The following is a 22,445-nucleotide window of genomic DNA, read 5'->3' as shown; positions in this document are numbered from 1 at the left end:
TTTATTTTCTACCTTATTTTCTCTTTTATTTTTTTAAAAATATTTTCTTTCTCTGGTGTTTATCTCATTAACACGATATTGAATTATTTCCATCTGGCAAGCTGGGGGAATTGCCTAGTATTATGGAAACCAAGCCAAAAACTAACATGATAAGTTATTTATTAGTTCTGGCCCTCTGGTTCCTTTACCCTAATTGGGATTGTGGAGATAGTTATTCATTGCTTATTTGTAATCCTTTTATTTAAAGGGAAAGCAAATGCTGATGTTTATGCATGGAAAAGCAATACTGATATGCAACCAAATAAACTAGGAGTATTCATGCCCAGGTTAAATATTCAAGTCCAACCTTGAAGCTGGTTATGATGGGTGGAAATGTCCACTGAAAGAAAAGAACACACAGAGTGGAAGTTTTATTAACTGAGCATCATTACTAATAAGCAAGTCAGTGGAAATACTGTTTCTGAGAGAAAGAGCTCCAATGAACTGGTGATAAGCTAGAAGCATGTCACCAATGACCAGTACTATACATAATCTATCAGGCTTAGGCTGGAAGAAAAGATATAATGGCATGAACAAAGAAAAGAGTGAGATTAACTAAGCAGGAATAATATAACTAAGAAGTAACTTTCTCCAATTCTGATGTCCTTTAGGGGAGTTCTGGTGGGACAGGATAGGCTGGAATGTCAAGATTTCCAAAGCGCAAATAAAATGGTGCTGAATAGCCCCTTTAGTGCTGTGTAATGATCACTACAAAGGAAGCGAATGGAACACATGCACATGTAATAAGAAAATATACTTGTCCCCAAAGTATTAAACCTTGTAGCATATATGGTAGTACATATAAAATGGTCAAGCAATTAACTTCTCTGCACTGCTGATACCAGAAGGATATTTTGATGGTGCTAGGTAAGAAGTGCCATGACATCCTTGACATTGTTCTCGAAGGAAAACTAGTGAGAGTTTGAAATGTGCAAGGAGGATTATTAGATGTCTTTTGTAGAATATCTTCAAAATGGGTTGTCTGTCAGTCTTTGAGCCATTCCATCGTTCTATGAATTGTAGAAAACTGATAGTACTGCAAATTATCCTCGTCTAGAGGAATGCAAATAGATTTTGTCTGGTTGGGCACAATTAATTATTTCCTATAGATAAGGACCAGCTTTGCCCCCGTTAGCACATTCATTTTAGTGTTTGTGATCACTTGTGTGTGTGTATGTGTTTGAATTTTTCTTTGACCAATTGTAATATTTTACTGGTTTCCTCATTAAAGAGTTAAATTTTCGGCATGTGTTAATGTTGTATTTTTATGAGGATCTTAATGTTAGCCTTTCAGCAATTTAATGAAAGAATCTGCTTTCATAGAACCTGTCTTCTACAGAAAGTTTGACATAGTCAGAAAAACAAGGTTAGAGAGCAGGGCTGCTACATAAGGAAAGTAAACAGAATCTGTTCCTGAAATAATAAGTAAAATTCCCAGAAAAAAAAAAAAAACTTTATACAAATCAAATCGATAAAAACCAGTACTCAAGGCTCACTTTGTTTTTTTTGTTTTTTTTTTTAAGATTTTATTTATTTGTTAGAGAGAGCATGAGCAGGGGGAGCAGGAGGGAGAGGGAAGGAGAGGGAGAAGCAAACTCCCCGCTGAACAAGGAGCCAATGTGGGACTCGATCCCAAGACCCTGGGATCATGACCCGAGCCAAAGGCAGCCGCTCAACTGACTGAGACACCCAGGTGTCCCTTGGCTCACTTTAAATAGTGGGTTAAGCAGACATTGAGCTAAAGGTTCAGATATAATGGAATGATTTGTCCAGCCTGGATGAAGTACAAATATAAATGATATGGGGCACACAAGAGGATAGACACACACACACAAAAGAATTCAGACTTGGTCAGACAGGTAATATTTCTTTAGCCGTGCTTACTATAGTTCCTATCAATTACTTACTGAGACAATTAATTAATTAATTAATTAATTAATTAATTTTATGTTTGCATATACCTATTTTTATGTATGTAGTAAGTTATGCAATCCTAATTTCACAGTATCAGTTCCATTAGTACCAATACATCATCTTGTTGTCCAAAGTCCTAAATTAAGTAATTCCTCTGTGGGTTACTATAGATACTTGAATAAGATATGTTTTTTTTTCTAAATATGTGTTACTGTGTCCTTCATGAATAAAACCTGATGAGTTTTAAAAATCTTACAAAAATCCATCTCAGCAAGACTTCTAGCTATCCAGGTATGCTTCATATTGCATCAGCATTTATTGTATCTTCTTTAAAAAGGAGGTAAAATGATTGAATACTGCAAAATTATAATAGTACTCTGATATTTTGGTGTTTTTAGCTGTCGACTCTATAGACAGAATTTGACATGGCAAATTATTATATTTCATTATATATTTTCAAAATGTCAGTTCATATTCCAATTTACTTTGTCCCATTTCATCCTGTGACTAATGAATTGTCTTCAGACTTATGAATATGAATTGGCAATGCCATATCCAGTAAAATATTTGGCAAAGATGAATAATTTATTTGTCTCCAGTATTTTCTTCGTGTCTTATTATTAACCAACTGTTATTCTCATTCCCTGGTACATCACATCATCTTACTCCTCTCTAAATACCCCCATAAAAATTCTCATGTCTGTACCTTCACTGTGCCATTCATGGCAACTGACTTGCCTCTTTCTTTTTCAGCATTTTGAAATTCTCATTATGATGCAAAATTCAGATTAAGTAAGTCATTCCTTCAATTATTTATTCCTTTAAACTTTACAAACAAGGAGTGACAAGATTTTGTCAAGTATTTTGGTTGCATATCTTATTCTTACTCTGATTTCCCCACTCCACAGATTCCTTAACCATGAAAACTTTATCTTTCATTGGTATTTTAGGAAATAAGACAGTAAGACTTCTGTGTATATTAGAAAAGACTTTCAATAGGCATTTAAAAAAAATGTCTTAAACATTGTGTAGTCAAAATTTTTATTTCACTGATGAGCAAACGAAAGTTCAAGAACTGAAGTAACTTACTCAGTGTTATTTAAGCAGATATGAAAGCCAAGAGTCAACTCTGAGTTTTTGACTTCAAGTCTAAAATTATTTGTTATACCAGGTTGCCTCATAACTCCTGCTTAAGAGATAAACAAAAGTATTTTGACTGAGAGACATGATAATCTAGCTGTTGTGAAAAACACAGTGGAACAGCATTGTTCTTTCAAATACCTTTATATGTGTTATCTATTGCTATGTAGCAAATCACCCTGAAACACAGTGGCTTTAAATTACAGTTACCGCGAGTCAGGTATCTGGGCACAGCGTAACTGGTTATCTCAAAATCTCTCAGGAGGTCTCATCTGCAGGTTGGACTGGCAAAAAAATCCACTTACAAGCTCACTGTGTGGTTGTCAGAAGGTCTTGGTTCCTCACCTTATGGATCTCTCCACAGAGCTGCTTCACAAGGCAGTGGGGCTTTTCCCAAAGTGAAGAATCCAGGAGAGTAGAGAGAGAGTGAGCATCCAACGTGACGCCATTGCTGTTATAAGCTGATTTTAGAAGTGATTGCTTATCAGTTCTGCTATTATTTTCTTTGTTCAAGCTGTATGAATAAATCCCGTCTACACCTAAGTAAAGGGAGAAAATTATACAAGGGCATATATAGCAAGTGATAGGGAACTCTGGGGGTCACCTTAATGGCTGTTTACCACACGCTATTCACAAAGAGTGGGATATTTAAAGCACAGTTATTGTTAAACAGCTGTCATTGTATTCTCTAATTTTTAGTTTCTTAGATTACTGTAGAATTGGGCAAGGCATAATTTCCTAATCAACTCAATGATACATTACTGACAATACAAGTGTATCCTCGTGGGACCAGGTTAAACATATGACAGAGTCTTTGATTAAAGACTGAGGTTGAACAATTTGCAATTAAAACAGTAATAAAATTAACTTTTCATATTAAGAGAAATAAAAAACAAAAGTGAAAATTGTTACTCTGGAGCTTGTGTCTACAAGAGAGAAAAACATCTAAATGAAGTTGAAAAAAGTCTAGTTTATTAAATATTGGATTTAAATTATCAGAAGAAAGCACTAGTTTATTATCCTAGTAAAGTAGTTTTGAGCAAGTTCAGCTAGTATGATTAAATTAATAGCAGGTCTGAATACAGAAAGGGTTCAATTATTGCTAAGGGTCCCTTGAATTATCCATGGGAACTTGGGATGGTGAGCACAAATGAGGTAGAGGGCACTATAGACTCTTGGCATCTTTTAGTCAGATGAATAAAAACATTCTGAAAGGTCTTTCTAGCTTGTGAAAGAACTTATGTGCACTTAAATATTATTTTTAAAATTATTCATATTCCTATTGTAAAGAGTATGTACTTTAAACCAGTAGGCCATTATTCAAATAGGAGTTCTGTTTCAAACTAGTTCTGTCACTTTGGTCTAGTTATTTTATTGATTTACAATTCAATTCTCTAAGGTATAAAGGTGGTATAATAATAGTGCCTGCCTCACATCTTATTATGCAAATTAAATGTAATAATAATATATGAAATATTTAGCATATAAGTGCTTAGAAGTGTAACATATTATGGTCTATAGATACAACTTTACTTGTATCAAGAGGTCACCATTTCAATGAAATTATCTTACTGTGTGTGGTTGATACATTGTTACTGTTCAGCATATTATTCCTGTTGTTCCCAATCTATAGAAGATATATAATAAACATTAAGATGTAAACTAATAATAAAGTTCTATAGACTTTAGGTGTTCTATAGACTTTGTTGCCAATATATAGGACAACAATAATAGTTAACATTCATTTTTCATTTTGTATGGGTTTTGATACTCATATTCTTCATGCTAATATTATCTGCATAGCAACAAGAAAGATAAATAAAATTATTGTCCCACTCTAAAGATCTGGCAACTGAAACTTCCAGAGAGCACACACTTTTTATGCAGGGACATAGACAGAGGGAGAACACACAATATGGGAGAATTGTCTTGTGATACCTGTATGATGAACAGTCTGCATATTGGATAGAGCAGATTAGTTCCTTAAGAATATGGGCACACATGTGCTATGACAGAGATGCCTGGAGTTATGAAAACATGGCTAAGGAAACTGTGCATTGTTAAAAATTACTCAAAACATTAAATTTCATAGGTTTCAGAAAGGCTGAGAATCCTCTGTAATTGGTATAAGAAACTTCATAAAAGTAGTCAACTTATAGAAGCAATTTACATTGGCCACAATGTAAGGGACAGAAAGGGATGCTGGAAGGAAGATGAGGATGTGAATACTATCAGGACAGAGACATTTCTTTCAGCCACATGGACTCAAAAGCATTTGATATAGAGGGATTCAATTCACAGTGTGTTATTTACAATTCATTAGTGACTGTAATTTGTCACTTAATTTGAGTAAATCTGCTTAATGTTTGGAAAAGTAGTTCATATTCTGTACATTGCATGATTTATTTCAGAGTAGTCTTTTTACCTAATTCCTTTTATATGTCCTTAAAAATAGATATTTATTCTGAAAGTAATTTTTAGTCATTATACTTTGCCCAGAATGAGAAGACCAAATTGTAGGGTCAAAATACCTACACAAGAAATAAGCAGTACTTCTTGGGAAGGAAATTCTTTGTCAGCATCATAGATCTACTCATTGGACATGTTTGTTAATCTCCCATCCCTTCTGAAGGGCTCTAAATCACTGCCTTACAGATTAGTATGCAAATAAAACTTACTACCTTCCAGGTGTACCAAAGATTAGAAAAAAGCATTTCCATCAGAGATTATGTATACTCCTCTGCAAATACATGAGTTTATCTCTTTACCAGTGGTGTTTTCTGCCCTGTACCATGTCCCTTCCTTGGGAACTTGGGATTGTTTCTTTTCCTGGACCCAATACAACAGAAGCAAAGGGTATTTTTATAGAACTCTCTTGTAATCTTTGCCTTATTTTCCAGCCATATGGGTCTTGCCTCTAATACACCCAGACACTGGTTTTCCATCCCATCCTTTGCTGACGGCCAAAACCAAGCTCCAGTTGCTCTGGTCTTTGTCCTGGAAGACAGGCTGATCTTTTACGTTGAATCAATGTTTGCCCCTTCTTACCTTAATTTTCCTTATCTCAATATTAAACCATCCGTGCCCTGGAGTTTACTGCCTTCATTTCTTGAACCTGTATAGTTTTTTTGTCTACTACTTAGTCGAGAATCCACACCACCTCCTCCCACTTTCCCTCACACAGCCCTCAACAAGGAGTCATGTCTTATTCTGCATTCCAGTCTGTTCACCAGCTTACTTACCTCCTAAGAAAATAATTCTCTCCCTTGGATTGGACCCAGCCCTCATGACCTCAACCAATATTTTGCCATCTGTCTTATTCTCTAATATTAACTGATTCCAAATGTGCCCTCTGTGGCTGTATATGTCAATTAAGACCACTTCTAGAATTAGCATTGACATATTTTCACTCTATCACACACTGGGCCTGAATTAATGCCCTTTTGGAGCTGACTGTGGTAGCCAATTCTCTGAACCCCTGTCCAGCCTTAGCCTCTATCATATGGTGCTGCCACAATAATCACCTTCTAATTTATCTCTTATGTTAATCCATACTCACAAATACCTACAACACAGCTTGCTCTGTAGTCTTTCTTTTTAAGATTTCTTTCCAGAATTTCAAAACATAGTAAGATATATTGTAAATGATCATTGTAAATCATGTTAGTCATGAAAAGTCATGAAAGTGATAACAAGAGTCTCTTTCATGGAGAAGTAGAGGAAAACTTAAAAGTTGGCAAATTGGGTTTTGTTTTTTTTTTTTTTTTTGGTCTAATTAACATCATTCTTGGCAAACATTTGAACCAAGACGGTAAAGAAAATGGCATTTCAACATGGCATTTGGGTACAATTATCAAATTCTCATCTTGGCATTGATTTTATTTTGGCAAAGCAGTTAGAAGATGATGGTCAAGAATATCTATAATGAAGTCTTGCAGATTTATGGAACATTTGGTTCTAATGATAGTGGAAGTACAGGTCATTTTATTTCAAAGGCACTGTTTGTAATTGGCAAAAAACTATCCACCACCCTTAATTTTTACCAATTAACTCTCTTCCAACAAGCTACACAGTTTGATTTGTTTTGGACTTGTGCAAAACTAGGCTACTCTCAAGTTTCAGGGTTCTTTCTTTCATAGACTCAGGAGGGGTTTTAGAAGTCTCTGACTCCCCAGAAAGTGCTAGGTCCTCACTCATTTATGTGCCTCATTTATTTGCCCATGTCACTTTGTACATGCTTATGTTATTAGGGTCACAGCAGGAAACTAATAGGATACTGGCTCAGTAATTGAAGACAATTTAATAAAGCACCTATTTTTAATGATGTGGATACAATTTAGGGAAACTAAAGTGATACAGTACAATGCCCTAGCACTAGCATTACTAAACCACTCTCACCATCCTAAGGTTTAAAGAGGTTATGGGTCATTGCTAAATCTTTAAGAGAGTAGCAATATGGAGTTGGCCATAGCATAACCACTCTGAAGCAAGTCAGCCAAAGGAGACTGGGAGAATAAATATTTCAGTTGCCTTCTGCCCTCCTGTTTTTTGCTAGTGACTTCCATTGGTTCAATCCCTAAAGTTCAGCCTCCCAGGAAAAGAGCAGGATGAAGAGGGTTAAGGTGTGGATCTTTAAGAAAAAAAGAGACTCTATCAACCTTGGTATGTTTGAACATACTGTGTTCCTGATAATGTGTTCTTTTAAAAGCTATTTCTTTAGAGAAGTTTTAGGTTCACAGTAAAATTGAGAGGAAGGTACAGCGGTTTCCCATATGCCCCTCCCCCCCACTTGCATAGGCTTCCTTATTATCAACATCCCCACCAGAGTAGTACTGTTACAACTGATGAACTTACACTGACATATCATAATCCCCCAAAGTCCATAGCTTATCTTAGGGTTCACTCTTGGTGTTGTACATTCTATGAGTTTGGACAAATGTATAATGACATGATTATAGTATCATGCAGAATATGTCTAAATATATTTTATCTCATTTCCCTTATGATTTGTCTGTTGCCTCTCCGAACATATTATGAGATCTAAAAAACAAGAACTGAGACCTATGTTACTTAAGTATCCCCAGGGCTTTGCATTATGTCCATCACATAGTAGGCAATAAATAGATGTTTTCTGCTGAATAAAGACATATTTGTTTTTATTTTTAAAATAAGATGAGAGTTTTGATTTAAAATCAGTACAAGGTCATTTTCAAGATATTGCTATCCTCTCTCCATTTTAGGGTGTTCAGGTAAATATTATCTTCCAGGTGATAAAAATCAATTACATTTCCTAAATTTATGGGAGGGGCTTTTTGAATAAAATTGCATTATTTCACACAGTGCTTTAATGAAACAAATGACTGATTGAACGTGCAAGATACTTGGTTGTTAAATTATATTCATATAATGTTGAAAATAAGATTTTTTTTAGGCTTATTGATGCAAAGCTATTATCTTTGATGATGATCTTTTCACTCCCATTGCCTGAATACCAAAAAACCCTTTGTATATATTACTTTTGAGAAAATTACTAACACAATTCCTAGTTTATAATGTAAAATACTATAATTACAATTTAATGCTTCTCATTGACTGTGACTTTTTGTCTGCAATTATGTATTCAGTACACTTATATTTTCTATGAATTCTAATAGGCTGAGACTATTATTTAAGGTATATGTGATTCAGTTGTCCTATGAAGATTCTTCATTTTTTTCATAAAAATATGTAAAATTTCAGCTGAAATTTGACATTAAAATTTAAAACAAGAAAGAAAAGAAGGAAAAAAGCTATTGCCCATCAGCAGTTTGACTTTCTCACTTAGAAAAAAAATAACAACAACAAAAATATGTGGTTCCTGCCACTAGACACTGGACTTAGGAACCCTTAGTTAAAAACCCATTGTTGAAAATTTTCTAATTGTATGATCTTGGCAAACTGCTCATCCTCTCTGAGGCTCAGATTTTTCATTTGTAAATGAAATATAAATTTCATTTGGGACATTACTAGCTACAAGGACTACAAGAACTAAAAGAGATAGTGAAGTGCTTTTTTGCTTAGTAGACCTACAAAGGAGTTTGATTATTTCTAATATGCTTTAATAGGAGTTTCTTGGACTGGGAGTTTTTACTTTGAGACTTGTGGGAAAACAAACAATTATTATGTATGAGCTCTGAGAATTATTCCCTCTGTTTGTTTCAGGTGATTCTTTCTCCAGTCTTGATTATTTTCCTTGTATTCATGTACTGATTGGTACTCAGTTAAAGATTTGAAAAGGCAGATATCCAAAGATCTTCTGTGTTGCTTTCTCTGTTCTTTCCTAAAAACTCTAGCTGTCTTAGCTTCCCTACATTCCAACCTCCTTTTTCTCACCTGAGTGGAATTACTAAACTCCTCTTGGATTTCCCTTTCTAAACTGCAACTTGTAAACTCTCTGTAGGCAGTAATTTGAGGCAATAAATGGTCTTGCTTTGTTTTCCCTATCTCAGAAATCACTGTCCTGTGCTGCCTGATGGCCAATCTCTAAAAAACCATTGCTTCGTGTATTTTGTCCAGTTATTTTAGTTGTTTCAGTCAATTGTATAAATTTGGTTCCTTTTACTTCATCTTGGCTTAAAGAAAAAGTCTTCAGATACAAGATAGAGGACTCTATACAAGGTAATGTGCTCAGATACAAGATAGATGGATTTCTAAGTGATTTTGTAGAGCATGGTCCTCCCTAGCTATATCCCACTCACTTGTTCTGGGTTCGTTTTGTGAGCAAGAAATAAAACTGCTTTGTTTTGCCAATGAAACAATGAAATGATTTAATTTGTTAGGCAACATAAATTACTCTGTCCTGCTTAATTTACATACTCTGGGGAAATGGTATTAGTTGCAGGTGCATTGCTTGTCATACACCTTTCAGACACTGGGAAAGTAATGGGGCGGAACATGATTAGTCTCTTCATTCCCTAAATCCAAATGCTCTTTAAATGTTGTCAATGAATCAGGTATTTTATTTAATTTTTTTAAAGATTTTATTTATTTTATTTTACTTATTTATTTTTTATTAAGTTCAGTTAGCCACCATATAGTACATCATTAATTTTTGATGTAGTGTTCAATGATTCAGTAGTTGTGCATAACACCCAGTGCTCATCACAACCCATGCTCTCCTTGATACTCATCACCCGGCAACCCCATCCTTCCACCCCCTCCCCTCTAAAACCTTCAGTTTTTTTTCTGGAGTTCATAGTCTCCCATGGTTTGTCTCCCTCTCTGATTCCCTTCCCCCCTTCAGTTTTCCCTCCTTTCCCCTGTGGTCCTCCACTCTATTCCTTATGTCCCACATACGAGTGAAACCGTATGATAATTGTCTTTCTCTGATTCACTTATCTCACTTAGGATAATCCCCTCCAGTTCCATCCGTATCTATGCAAATGGTGGGTGTTCATCCTTTCTGATGGCTGAGTAATATTCCATTGTATGTCCACAACTTCTTAAACAGAGCTGGGGGCATCACATTGCCTGACTTCATGCTATATTATAAAGCTGTGATCACAGTATGGTATTGGCAGTATGGTATTGGCACAAAAACAGATACATAATCAATGGAATAGAATATTTTATTTTAGAGAGAGAGAGAGAGAGCATGACTGGGAGGAGGGGCAGAGGGAGAGGTAGAGAATCTAAAGCAGATTCCCTGCTGAGTGGGGAGCCCAACATGGGACTTGATCTCACAACCCTGAGATCATGACCTCAGCTGAAACCAAGAGTCAGACATTTAACTGACTAAGCCACCAAGGCGCCCCTCTTCTGATATTTTAAAACATTGCATTACCTCTTCTATAATAAAACCTTCACCAGATCTAGTAAAATTATCTCCCACTGCTTTCTGTCATTTTATTCTCACTCTTACTTCCAAAAAGAAATGTACTCAGCACTCAGGAATATCTTCAGACTAAACACTACTATAAGCCAACCTTAAGAAAGATTAAAATAAAGCCTTGGGAGGATCAAGCTTATTGACAAGTAATTTAAATGCTTTTCAACACAAAGATTAATTCAGTATATTAGAAGACAATAAAATTCAGAATCTTATTAACAGTATCCATAATGTACAGCCAAAAATACTAATTACACATGAGAATATGATGAAAATTGAACCAATATCAGGAGCAAAAAGTCAATAGAAATAGAGCTAGATATGACATGGATGATGGAATTCATGGAGAGAAAGTTAAAGTTAACTATTTTTAATATTTTCAAAGATTTAAAGGAAAAATTGACGATGAGTGAGCAGATGGAAAAACTAGTTAGGGAGAAAAACATTTATTTAAACGATATATAAAACATAACATAAATATAAATAAATATAAAGTCCTTAGAACCTTGCCTAACATTTAGTTAATACTATCTGTTTGTGAAATGAAATATCCAAATTTTTTTTTTCTGCCATTCATCAAAATGATCAGACCCAATACTTACACTCGATAAACACAAAATAGATATTCTGCCTTGGTCTATTTTCCTTTGTTAATGTGGTCTTTGTGATTTTTTTTTTTTTAATTTTCAATACCCCATTTAAGGGCATCCTGCCTCATGAAGAAACCATCTAATCTATAAACCAATATTATCAGTCAGAGCACATTGTTCAGAATTTATTCACTCACTCATTCAACAAGTATTTATTGATTATCTACTAAATACTAAGCACAATATTAGGAACTGGAAATGCTGCAGGTAACAAGGCTGGTTTCTCTTATGCAGCTTATATTTTATTGAAGGAGAGATGAGCAAATATGTACATAAAATAATATTTGGAATTCATGGGAGCAGTAAGAAGTCTAAAACAAGGGAATATGATGTAGACTGGTTGGGAGTGCTGAGAGCTACTTTTTATTGGGTCATTAGAGAAGTCCTCTTTCAGGTGGTTAGATTTCAGCTGAGCCTTGAATATTATGAAGAACCAGCATATGAAGACCCAGGGATAAATATTCCCAGTGAAGGAATAAGCTTGGTTCATGCTACAAAAAAAAAAGAAGAAGGATGGAAGGAAGGAAGGAAGGAAGGAAGGAAGGAAGGAAGGAAGGAAGGAAGGAAGGAGGGAGGGAGGGAGGGAGGGAGGGAGGGAGGGAGGGAGGGAGGGAAGGAGGGAAGGAAGGAAGGAAGGAAGGAAGGAAGGAAGGAAGGAAGGAAGGAAGGAAGGAAGGAAGGAAGGAAGGAAGGAAGACCATTGGGCCTTATCTCTCTTACCAGTTAGGTTCTAGTCAGGTAAACAGAAAACATTCATTATTTTAAGAACTATAAATTAGGGGCTCCTGGGTGGCTCAGTTGTTAAGCGTCTGCCTTCTGCTCGGGTCATGATCCCAGGGTCCTGGGATCGAGCCCCACATCAGGCTCCCTGCTCAGAGGGAAGCCTGCTTCTCCCTCTCCCACTCCCCCTGCTTGTGTTCCCTCTCTCGCTGTGTCTCTCTTTGTCAAATAAATAAATAAAATCTTTAAAAAACAAAAAAGAACTATAAATTAGTTTTGAAATTGGTTAGCCATGTGGTGGAAGACAAAATAGGCAAAAAGTAATTGCTGTATTACTACAGAGTTACTTATGGTAAGAAGCCAGTTCTATTCCTAGGGCTGTGGAAGCCAGAACAGTAGGGTTCTTTCAAGTTCCAGGTTTGGAAGAGTGGTCCTGGATAGCTGGGGCTTAGATCCTGAGGACAGGTCACTGTACAGTTGATACTGGTATCTCTGAGGGGCATAATAACAATGGTTCTGGGAATATGGATGAACACTGGAAACTAAAATCAACTGCCAGTGCTATGGTGAAAAAGTATTGCTGGGGTGACATTGATAAGAAGGGTAAGCAAATAGAAAGGATTATGTCTTTCTAATCCTTCAGTTTCCACTCTCCCTCCTTTTACCCCATATTGGCATAGTTTAACTGGGATCCAGCTTATAAAGCAGAAATGTGGTTTGAATATCCTCAGCTCAAGCTGAGAAATGACAGCTTACTAACCAGTGCAAGGCAGAAGCAGAGTGAGCATAAGAGGACTTGTATGAGGCAGATGCAATTGTAGATAATTTGCAAAAAGTAGAGATTTTTTTTTTCTCTATACATAAAGATAGGATCAGTAGATAACCAAGATTCTTGAGTGTATTTGATTTATATATGGAAAAATACTATTCAGGTTGCTACATGAACATCATGTTGGAAAATGTTAAAAGGAAAAGCAAGGGAATTTAGTTTAGAGGCAATTTAAGTAATCCAGGGTGAAAATGCGGATGGCTTCAACCTCAGAGTTAGCAGTAGAGATGAAGAAGAGTGGATAGCTTCAGACTTACATCCCAGAAGTTGCTGTGAAGTTAGATTGAGAGGGTGAAGGAAGGGCATGAAGCAAGGATGGCTCCTTGATTTTTAGTCAAGCAATTAGTTGGATGGAGATGACAAATAGAATTGTGTGATTCTCCAGTTAGATCCAGCTTCTTGAGTGCAAAATAATATTCACGATTCATTATGCAGCAATAGCTTTGTGTTCCTCAGTTCAATAAATAACAATCATTCAAATAATTGTTCAGGTTAAAAACTTAGGAATCAGCTCTTTCCTTTCTCCCCTCCACACCTAAATGGGTCTTACCATAGTTTTATCACAGATCAGAGAGAGCTCCTTCCTGCTTCCATTGGTGTACTTCCAGAGCAGCCAGAGTAAGAGTTGAGTTTACACTAATGAGACAGTATTATTCTGTAAGGATCAAAACTCTATAAAAGCTTTCTATTATACTTAAAATAAAAATGGAACTCCTTGCTGCTTTTAAAGCCATATCCTATATACCTTCTGCCTATCCCTCTAAAGTCATCCTCTTCCAGCCCTCCTTGCCCATTTAATTGTAGCTTCTCTGGTTTTCAAGAAGTTTCTTTAACACTATGAGATCAGTCCAGCCTCGAGACCTTCACTTTTGCCATTCCATCTGCCTATAATACATTGCCCCTGAAATCTATTGACTTGCTCACTTCATTCAAATCTCTATAGAACTGATAACTTCTCAAAGATATGCCATCTGATTTTTTTATATAAAATAGTCTCTTTCCACATAATGCTATCTCCTTGATCTACTTTAATACTCTCTATAGTCTTTATTATTATTTGAAATTTTCATTATTTATTTGCTTTCTTCTTAAAGATCAATGCCCCCTTGGGGCTCCTGGGTGGCTCAGTCAGTTGAGTGTCTGACTCTTGGTCTCCGCTCAGGTCTTGATCCAGGGTCATGAGTTCAAGCTCCACGCTGGGCATGGAGCCTACTAAAAAAAAAAAAAAAAAGAAAAGAAAAGGAAAGAAAGAAAAAGAAAGAAAGAAAGAAAAAAAGATAAATGCCCCAGTGGAATGTAACACTCTAAGTCAGGAAGTCAGGGAAGGGCTCTTTCACTCCTATAACCCCAGTGGCTACAGGTTACCAGCACATGGGACACATTCAAGAAAATTTTTTACATAGATTTATTCGAGTAGATGTTCTTTTCATTACATGATTCAGATTCTTGCTAGTGACAGAGCTGGAATAAAATATAAGTTTTTCTCATTTCTTTTAATTATATTCCATTGGCAGATTATCACAATTTGTAATCATACTTGTAATTATTCTCTGTGTGATGTTTTTGAAATCCACAAGCAAAAGGAACCTGCCTATTTTGTTCACTGATGTATCCTCCTTAATTTCCACTATTCCTGAAATATAGTATATGCTTAATAAATATTTATTGAATACATGAATAAATAAATTCAATAATATATACATGAAAAATTGATATTTCTCAATTTGTAGGGAAACAGGAAAACTGAATTAGAATGAGTTCTCTAAACCCCTGTCCACAGGTGGCCCTGCTTCTCCTCAAGCTAGCTATGAATATACTGCCCTCTCATGGTCCACTTCAGATTAGATTAGAAAAGGCACACTGTATCCATTCCATTATTATGTAAATTTGATTCTAAAGGGATCTCTACTCAAAGATACCTATGTAACCAAAATTTACCAATAGGGGCTTTTTAGACTTGTGGATGAAATTCCCATTGCAATGTACCAGGTAATAAGGCTGTACATGACAATACAATTGTAACTAAACCTATTGTGTATATCTTTCAGCCTGCATGATTTTTAAAATGCTTTCAGGATTAAAAATAAAAGGACCTTGACTGCAGAGTTTCAATATTAAAGATGGTCCGAATAATACAATAAATCCCTAGGCACCTGGTTATCAGCACAACTCCCTGCCTGTTTGAAATATCTTTGTTTGCTTTTCACACTAACACCAATCTAACTGGGAACAATCAAATAATCAATTCTACAAAGGTGACTTTTTAAAGAACACGAATATATGTGAGCCCTGGGAGTGGAGGTAGAGATGTGGGGGGAAAGAAAAACTTGAAGCTTTTGTGCATTCTGAGTACGATGCTCTTTATCCAGGGGGAAAGGTAGTGTTTTAGTTCTACTCTTCCATTTCTCAGTTCAATAATGTGACCTGCATTAATGGTGGTCTCAGAAGGGAAAGATGAGAGAAAACAATGGTAGAAGGAGCCAATTTAGGAATAAAATATAATTTGCATTTGTATAACACTGTTTTTTCCCCCTAAGTAACCAAGCACTTGCCTAACACAAATTATTCTCTTGAAAAAGGTCATTTTGTCTTTGGCATCACTGGTGTCTTCTGAATTCTTCTGTCTCAAAAATGGCTTACTCCTTCATGCATTAAGCCTCCTGCAAATTCTTCCTTTCCTCTCCCCTCACCATAAATCTAGTCGAGGATAGATAAGCTAATTATAGAAATTCTGAGTTTGAAGAGATCCTTAAGGGTCTTTTGGTCCAAAAACTTGCAGGCTGACTCCCTCTTAATTTCTAAGTAAAAATAAATGGCAGAAACTCTATAAAAGACTTAGTTGTGTAACCCATTAAATATGTTAGATTCCTAAGTTATAACCCAGACACTCTTACTATAGGGAATATGGAAATTCTGAGGCTTGGGTCAGAAATGCATTTTCAGCAAGCATTCCAGGTGATGGATATTCCAGGTGATGGATATTCCAGGCTTTCCATTTTATTTATTAGCTGTTTTCATATTATTAAACACAGTGTTTTAAACATTCAAAAAGTCAAGAAATAATTAGAAAGAAATGTTAGCTTATGCAATATTCAGATTAAGCACAAGTAATTTTTTTTGCCATATGAGACAGATACATTTTAAAGAAAATATTACAAGTATATTTAAAACCTCATGACCAGTTTTTGATGTTTTTTTTCCCCTCTCTAGAATGAACTACTCCCCTGAAGTCCTTGTATATATTTTTGTAAAGATTTATTTATTTACTTTAGAGAGAGTGCATGCACATGAACGGGGGAAGGGGCTGAGAGTGAGGGAGAGAGAGAATCTCAAGCGGACTCTTCACTGAGCGCACAGCCTGACACAGGGCTTAATCCCAGGACCCTGAGATCTTGACCTGAGCCAAAATCAAGAGTCAGCCACTTAACCAACTGAGCCACTCAGGCGCCCCAGTCCTTGTATATTTTATATTTGATTATTTCATTGTGAATATTTTATTCAAGTGTAACATCATAAATTTTCAGAAATCATGAGTGTAGACCTTGATGAACTTCACAAAATGATCTACTTTGTAACCAGTACCCAGGTGAGGAAATAGAACATTACCAGCATCTCCATAAGGCCCTCTCCTGGGGTACAGCTCCCCTGGTGTCCCAAGTGACACCTTGGAGTGTTTACTCCTAAGCCCTTCATGGAAGGGTTTTAAAAATTTCCCGTTTGTTTGTTTGTTTCCCCACTATAGTAAGATTCACAAAAGGTCTAGTCTGCTTTTCAGACATATTCTACTTGGCTTCTTATTGTTTTCACCATTGTATGTTTAATATGTGTCTAGAGATTCGGAGGAAAAACCAATGTGTGGTGATCTCATTTGTTTCTATCATTTTATTAGCCTGGGATTTGTTCCCCTCAAATCCTGCCTCAGGCCCTTTACAATGTCATTACAGATTCTTTGTGTGCATATCTAACTTTATTTTTGAGAAGCTTTAGGTTTATAGAAAAATTGAAAGGAAAGAACAAAGAGTTCCCATATAAGCTTCCCCGTCCCAGTTTCCCCTATTATTAACATCTTGCATTAGAGTGATGCATGTGCTACCATTGATGAGTCAGAAATTACAACTTATTAACTAAAGTCCATAGCTTACATTAGGGTTCACTCTTTGTGTTGAACATTCATTTTCACTGCCCTAAAAATCTTCTGTGTCCCACCTCTTCAGCCCTCCCTCACCCTAAACCCCTGGCAATCACTGATCTTTTTACCATATCTCTAGTTTTGCTTTTTCCAGAATTTCATATAGTTGGAATCATACAGTATGTAGGCTTTACAGATTGACTTCTTTCACTTAGTACTATGTATTTAAATTTCCTCCATGTATTTTTAGTAGTTTAATAGCTCCTTTCTTTTTTTTGCTAAATAATGTTACACTGTATGGATATACTTTATTCATTCACCTATTGAAAGCCATCTTGGTTGCTTCAGAGTTTTTACAACTATGAATAAAGCTGCCATTAACATTTATGTGCGGGTTTTTGTGTGGATATAAATTTTCAGTTCAACTGGGTAAATACCAAGGAGTGCTGTTGTTAGATCACATGGTGTAAGTATATTTCATTTTGTAAGAAATTGCCAGTTTTTGAAAGTGGCTGTACATCATTTTGCATTATCATTAGCAATGAATGAAACTTACTGTTGATCCATATTCATACCAACATTTGGTGTTGTCAGTGTTTTAAAGTTTGGCCATTCTAATAGGTGTAGTGGTGACATAATGTTTTATAATGATTTATAATTCTCTAGTATCATATATTGTGGAGCATCTTTTCATATGCTTATTTGCTGTCTGTATATCTTCTTTGGTGAGTTATCTGTCTAGATTCTGTGTCCATTTTTAAAAATTTGTTGAACTTTAAGACTTCTTTGTGTATTGTGGATAACAGTCCTTTATCAGATGTCTTTTGCAAATATTTCTCCCAGTTTGCGACTTGTCATTCTCTTGACATTTTCTTTCACAGAGCAGAAGTTTTAAATTTAATGAAGCTGGAATTATGAATTTTTTCTTTCATGGATCATGAGTTTGTTGCTCTATCTAAAAATTCATTGCTGAACCCATCACCTAGATTATCTCCTATGTTATGTTCTACGATTTGGATAGTTTAGTATTTTCCATTTCTATCTATGATTCATTTTGAGTTATTTCTTGTGAAAGATGTAAGGTCTGTGTCTAGTTTCGTTTTGTTTTGTTTGTTTGTTTGTTTGTTTGTTTTGCATATGGATATTTTATTATTCCAGCATCATTTGTTGTAAGATTATCCTTTCTTAAATATATTACCTTTGCTCCTTTGTCAAAGATCAATTGACTACATTTGTGTGGGTATTTCTGGGCTCTCTATTCTGTTCCTTTGATCTATTTGCCTGTCTTTTCACCAGTGCTATGTTGTCTTGATTACTGTAGCTTTAGGTCAGGTAGTGTCAGTCCTCCGACTTTGTTCTTCCTTTTTGATATTTGTTGGCTATTCTGGGTCTTTTGGCTTCCCACATAAATTTCAGAATCAAAATAACTTGCTGGGATTTTGATTAGGATTGCATTGAATCTATAGGTCAAGTTGGAAAGAACTGACATCTTTACAATATTGAGTCGTCCTAGCCATTGATCATGGAATATCTCTCTATTCATTTAAATCTTCTCTGATTTCTTTCATCAGATTTTCTTTAAATTTAAATAGTAACCAACTCTTTTAGATGTTCTTAGCAGGATTATTAGTGTATTGGCTTCTGTTATAGCTGGAAGTGGGTTATTGTCCCAGACTATACTTAAGGTCTCTAAAGCTTGAGATCCATTGTAATGCAGAAATAAATTAGAATTTAATATAAAGAACTACATTTCAGGGGTGACGAGTTTAAGTCAAGTGTAGAACATAAAATCAAATGCTCTGGAGTTTCACGACATGGGCTCAAATCCTTGATCTAATATTTGCTGTAAATCTCAGACCAGTTATTTGATGTCTGTGAGCATCAGTTCCCTAATGTATACCCAAGGATATAAACATTATCAATTCAATATTGTTTGCTAGGATTAAATGGCGGAGTACATTTAAATTGCTTAATGAATGATAGGTGGTACTCAAAATATTGTTTTTACATGTATTTCATCATTGATTATGGATTTAAGTAAATCAAGCATTTGGATAACTCAAGCATTTTGTCATCGATTGTGGATTTTGATAAAGCAAGCATAAATAAGCAAATAAGTATTTTTTCAGCAGCACATCTTTGCCAAGGAGATCTGATACTATGCCAGGGATGCAGAAATTTTTCTGCTCAGTAACTAAAATGAGCCCTGAAGAGATGTCATGGATACTCTACAAATACCACAATCAAACATTTACTCATTTCAGGATATCCACTACTCCCAAACTATTTATTTTCTGGTCTTCAAGAATTTAGGTAATATGTCTACTTTTAACCAAGTTATATAATAATCTGTGACTTTGCACATGTACTGTTTTCAGTGCTAATAAATATATTTTGTATTAGAAATATCTCTGGATGCCAGCCCACTCTGGCATTTCTACTCTCTCATCACTCTACCATCATGTTTTACCTTTTAGTTTTCTAACAGTCTGACTCTTACGTCTTCTCCCATTACAGGGTATTCTTTTCACAGTTGCTAAACATTTACATTTATATAAAACATAAAAATAAACATTTTACTCATCACCTACAACTATTTAATTGTCTCCTAAAATGTCTGTCAATCTTAGTTCTCACATATCCTGCATCAAAATTATCTAGAGTCAATCTCAGAGTAATACCTTTTAGTTCCAGCCCCGTCCAGTGACCAATTCATCCTAATTTTATTTATTTATTTATTTTTAAAAAAGATTTTATTTATTTATTTGAGAGAGAGAGAATGAGAGAGAACACATGAGAGGGGGGAGGGTCAGAGGGAGAAGCAGACTCCCCGCCGAGCAGGGAGCCTGATGCGGGACTCGATCCAGGGATTCCAGGATCATGACCTGAGCCGAAGGCAGTTGCTTAACCAACTGAGCCACCCAGGCGCCCAATTCATCCTAATTTTAACACTTACTCTCACATCCCAGGAAATCCGTTATTGCATAATTTGTCACCCTAGATATACTGAATCAGACTCTCTGGTGGTAAATCCAGAAAGCTTTGTTTTTGAACATGCTCCTCTAGTGATTGCTACTCCCAAAAAAATGTTGGTGAGCCACTGGCCTAAAAAAAAATATAACTCAATTTTTTTTTGCATCATATAATGTAATTTTGGGCATAAGTTTATTACAATTTCTTTGTTAGTATTTCCTCACACACACAAAAAATGTGACCTCCTTGACATTAAAGACATGTTATTTATTTTTTAATCCACAATGACTAAAAGATAGTTGAATCTCATTTTCAAAAATAAATATATGAATACAGTATGTACTTTGATTCTTCTATAAGGGTAATTTTCTATGTTTCCTTTCAAGCTTTGTAAAATGAATGGATTGTGAGGATGACTGAAATTCAATATTAAATAATTTAAAAGTTATTTTATTGATTCCACATTTCCACCAGTTATGTTGTTAATCTGTTAATCTGTTATTTATAATGAGTGTCCATGTAACAAAATGTCTTTACCCATTTTCCGGTCTGAGACCTATTTGAGTCTCTGTTGAATGAATCAACACACAAAAATTGTGACTACCATGCTAGTAATATGTGCATACACTACTTGAAAAGCAGAATAGTCTTCAAAGACATTTAGAAGAGAATGTATTTTCATTTAAGTGAAACAGGATATTCTTTTTTGAAATATTAAGACATTGTTCTTCTTTAGAAGATCATAATGGTTTAACAGTTGAACATGATTTCTGAGTTATTTTGGTAGCAAATGTGAATTTGTAATATCACAAGTGATCAAAGTCATTTTTTTTTTGTACATATGAGCATGGAAATACTAAATGAATTCAAAAGAGTTTCTTTCTTTTGGTTAAATACTATGAAAAATGTGTGTGTGCATGTGTGTGTGTGTGTGTGTGTATACATATATACATATGTATATATATAATAAATCTCAAACCCAGTGTTTCTTTTCAAGCATTATTTTGGCTTAAAATCCCAGAAATTTTGATTTGGATGGGTCATATGTTTAGGAAATGGCTAAAAATATCTTAACCCCCATGGCAAGTCCTTAATGGATATTTACTTTAAGATTTTTCTTTTACAATGGAAAAACGTTCCATGCTCATGGGTTGGAAGAACAAATATTGTGAAGATGTCAGTGCTACCTAGAGCAATCTACACAGTCAATGCAATCCCCATCAAAATACCATCCACTTTTTTCAAAGAAATGGAACAAATCATCCTAAAATTTGTATGGAACCAGAAAAGACCCCGCATAGCCAGAGGAATGGTGAAAAAGAAAAGCAAAGCTGGCGGCATCACAATTCCGGACTTCCAGCTCTATTACAAAGCTGTCATCATCAAGACAGCATGGTACTGGCACAAAAACAGACACATAGATCAATGGAACAGAATAGAGAGCCCAGAAATGGACCCTCAACTCTATGGTCAACTCATCTTTGACAAAGCAGGAAAGAATGTCCAATGGAACAAAGACAGTCTCTTCAACAAATGGTGTTGGGAAAATTGGATAGCCACATGCAGAAGAATGAACCTGGACCCTTTCCTTACACCACACACAAAAATAGACTCCAAATGGTTGAAAGACCTCAATGTGAGACAGGAGTCCATCCAAATCCTAAAGGAGAACACAGGCAGCAACCTCTTTGACCTCAGCCGAAGCAACTTCTTCCTAGAAACATCGCCAAAGGCAAGGGAAGCAAGGGCAAAAATGAACTATTGGGACTTCATCAAGATCAAAAGCTTTTGCAAAGCAAAGGAAACAGTCAACAAAACCAAAAGACAAGCGACAGAATGGGAGAAGATATTTGCAAATGACATATCAGATAAAGGGCTAGTATCCAAAATCTATAAAAAACTCATCAAACTCAACACCCGAAGAACAAAGAATCCAATCAAGAAATGGGCAGAAGACATGAACAGACATTTTTCCAAAGAAGACATCCAAATGGCCAACAGACACATGAAAAAGTGCTCAATATCGCTTGGCATCAAGGAAATCCAAATCAAAACCTCAATGAGATAACCACCTCACACCAGTCAGAATGGCTAAAATGAACAAGTCAGGAAACGACAGATGTTGGCGGGGATGCGCAGAAAGGGGAATCCTCCTACACTGTTGGTGGGAATGCAAGCTGGTGC

The sequence above is a fragment of the Mirounga angustirostris genome, unplaced genomic scaffold (genome assembly GCF_029215605.1).
Source record: "Mirounga angustirostris isolate CCGP_5_RB_7025 unplaced genomic scaffold, mMirAng1.0.hap1 SCAF_17, whole genome shotgun sequence".
In the NCBI taxonomy this organism is placed as follows: domain Eukaryota; kingdom Metazoa; phylum Chordata; class Mammalia; order Carnivora; family Phocidae; genus Mirounga; species Mirounga angustirostris.
This window is presented reverse-complemented; position numbering follows the sequence as displayed.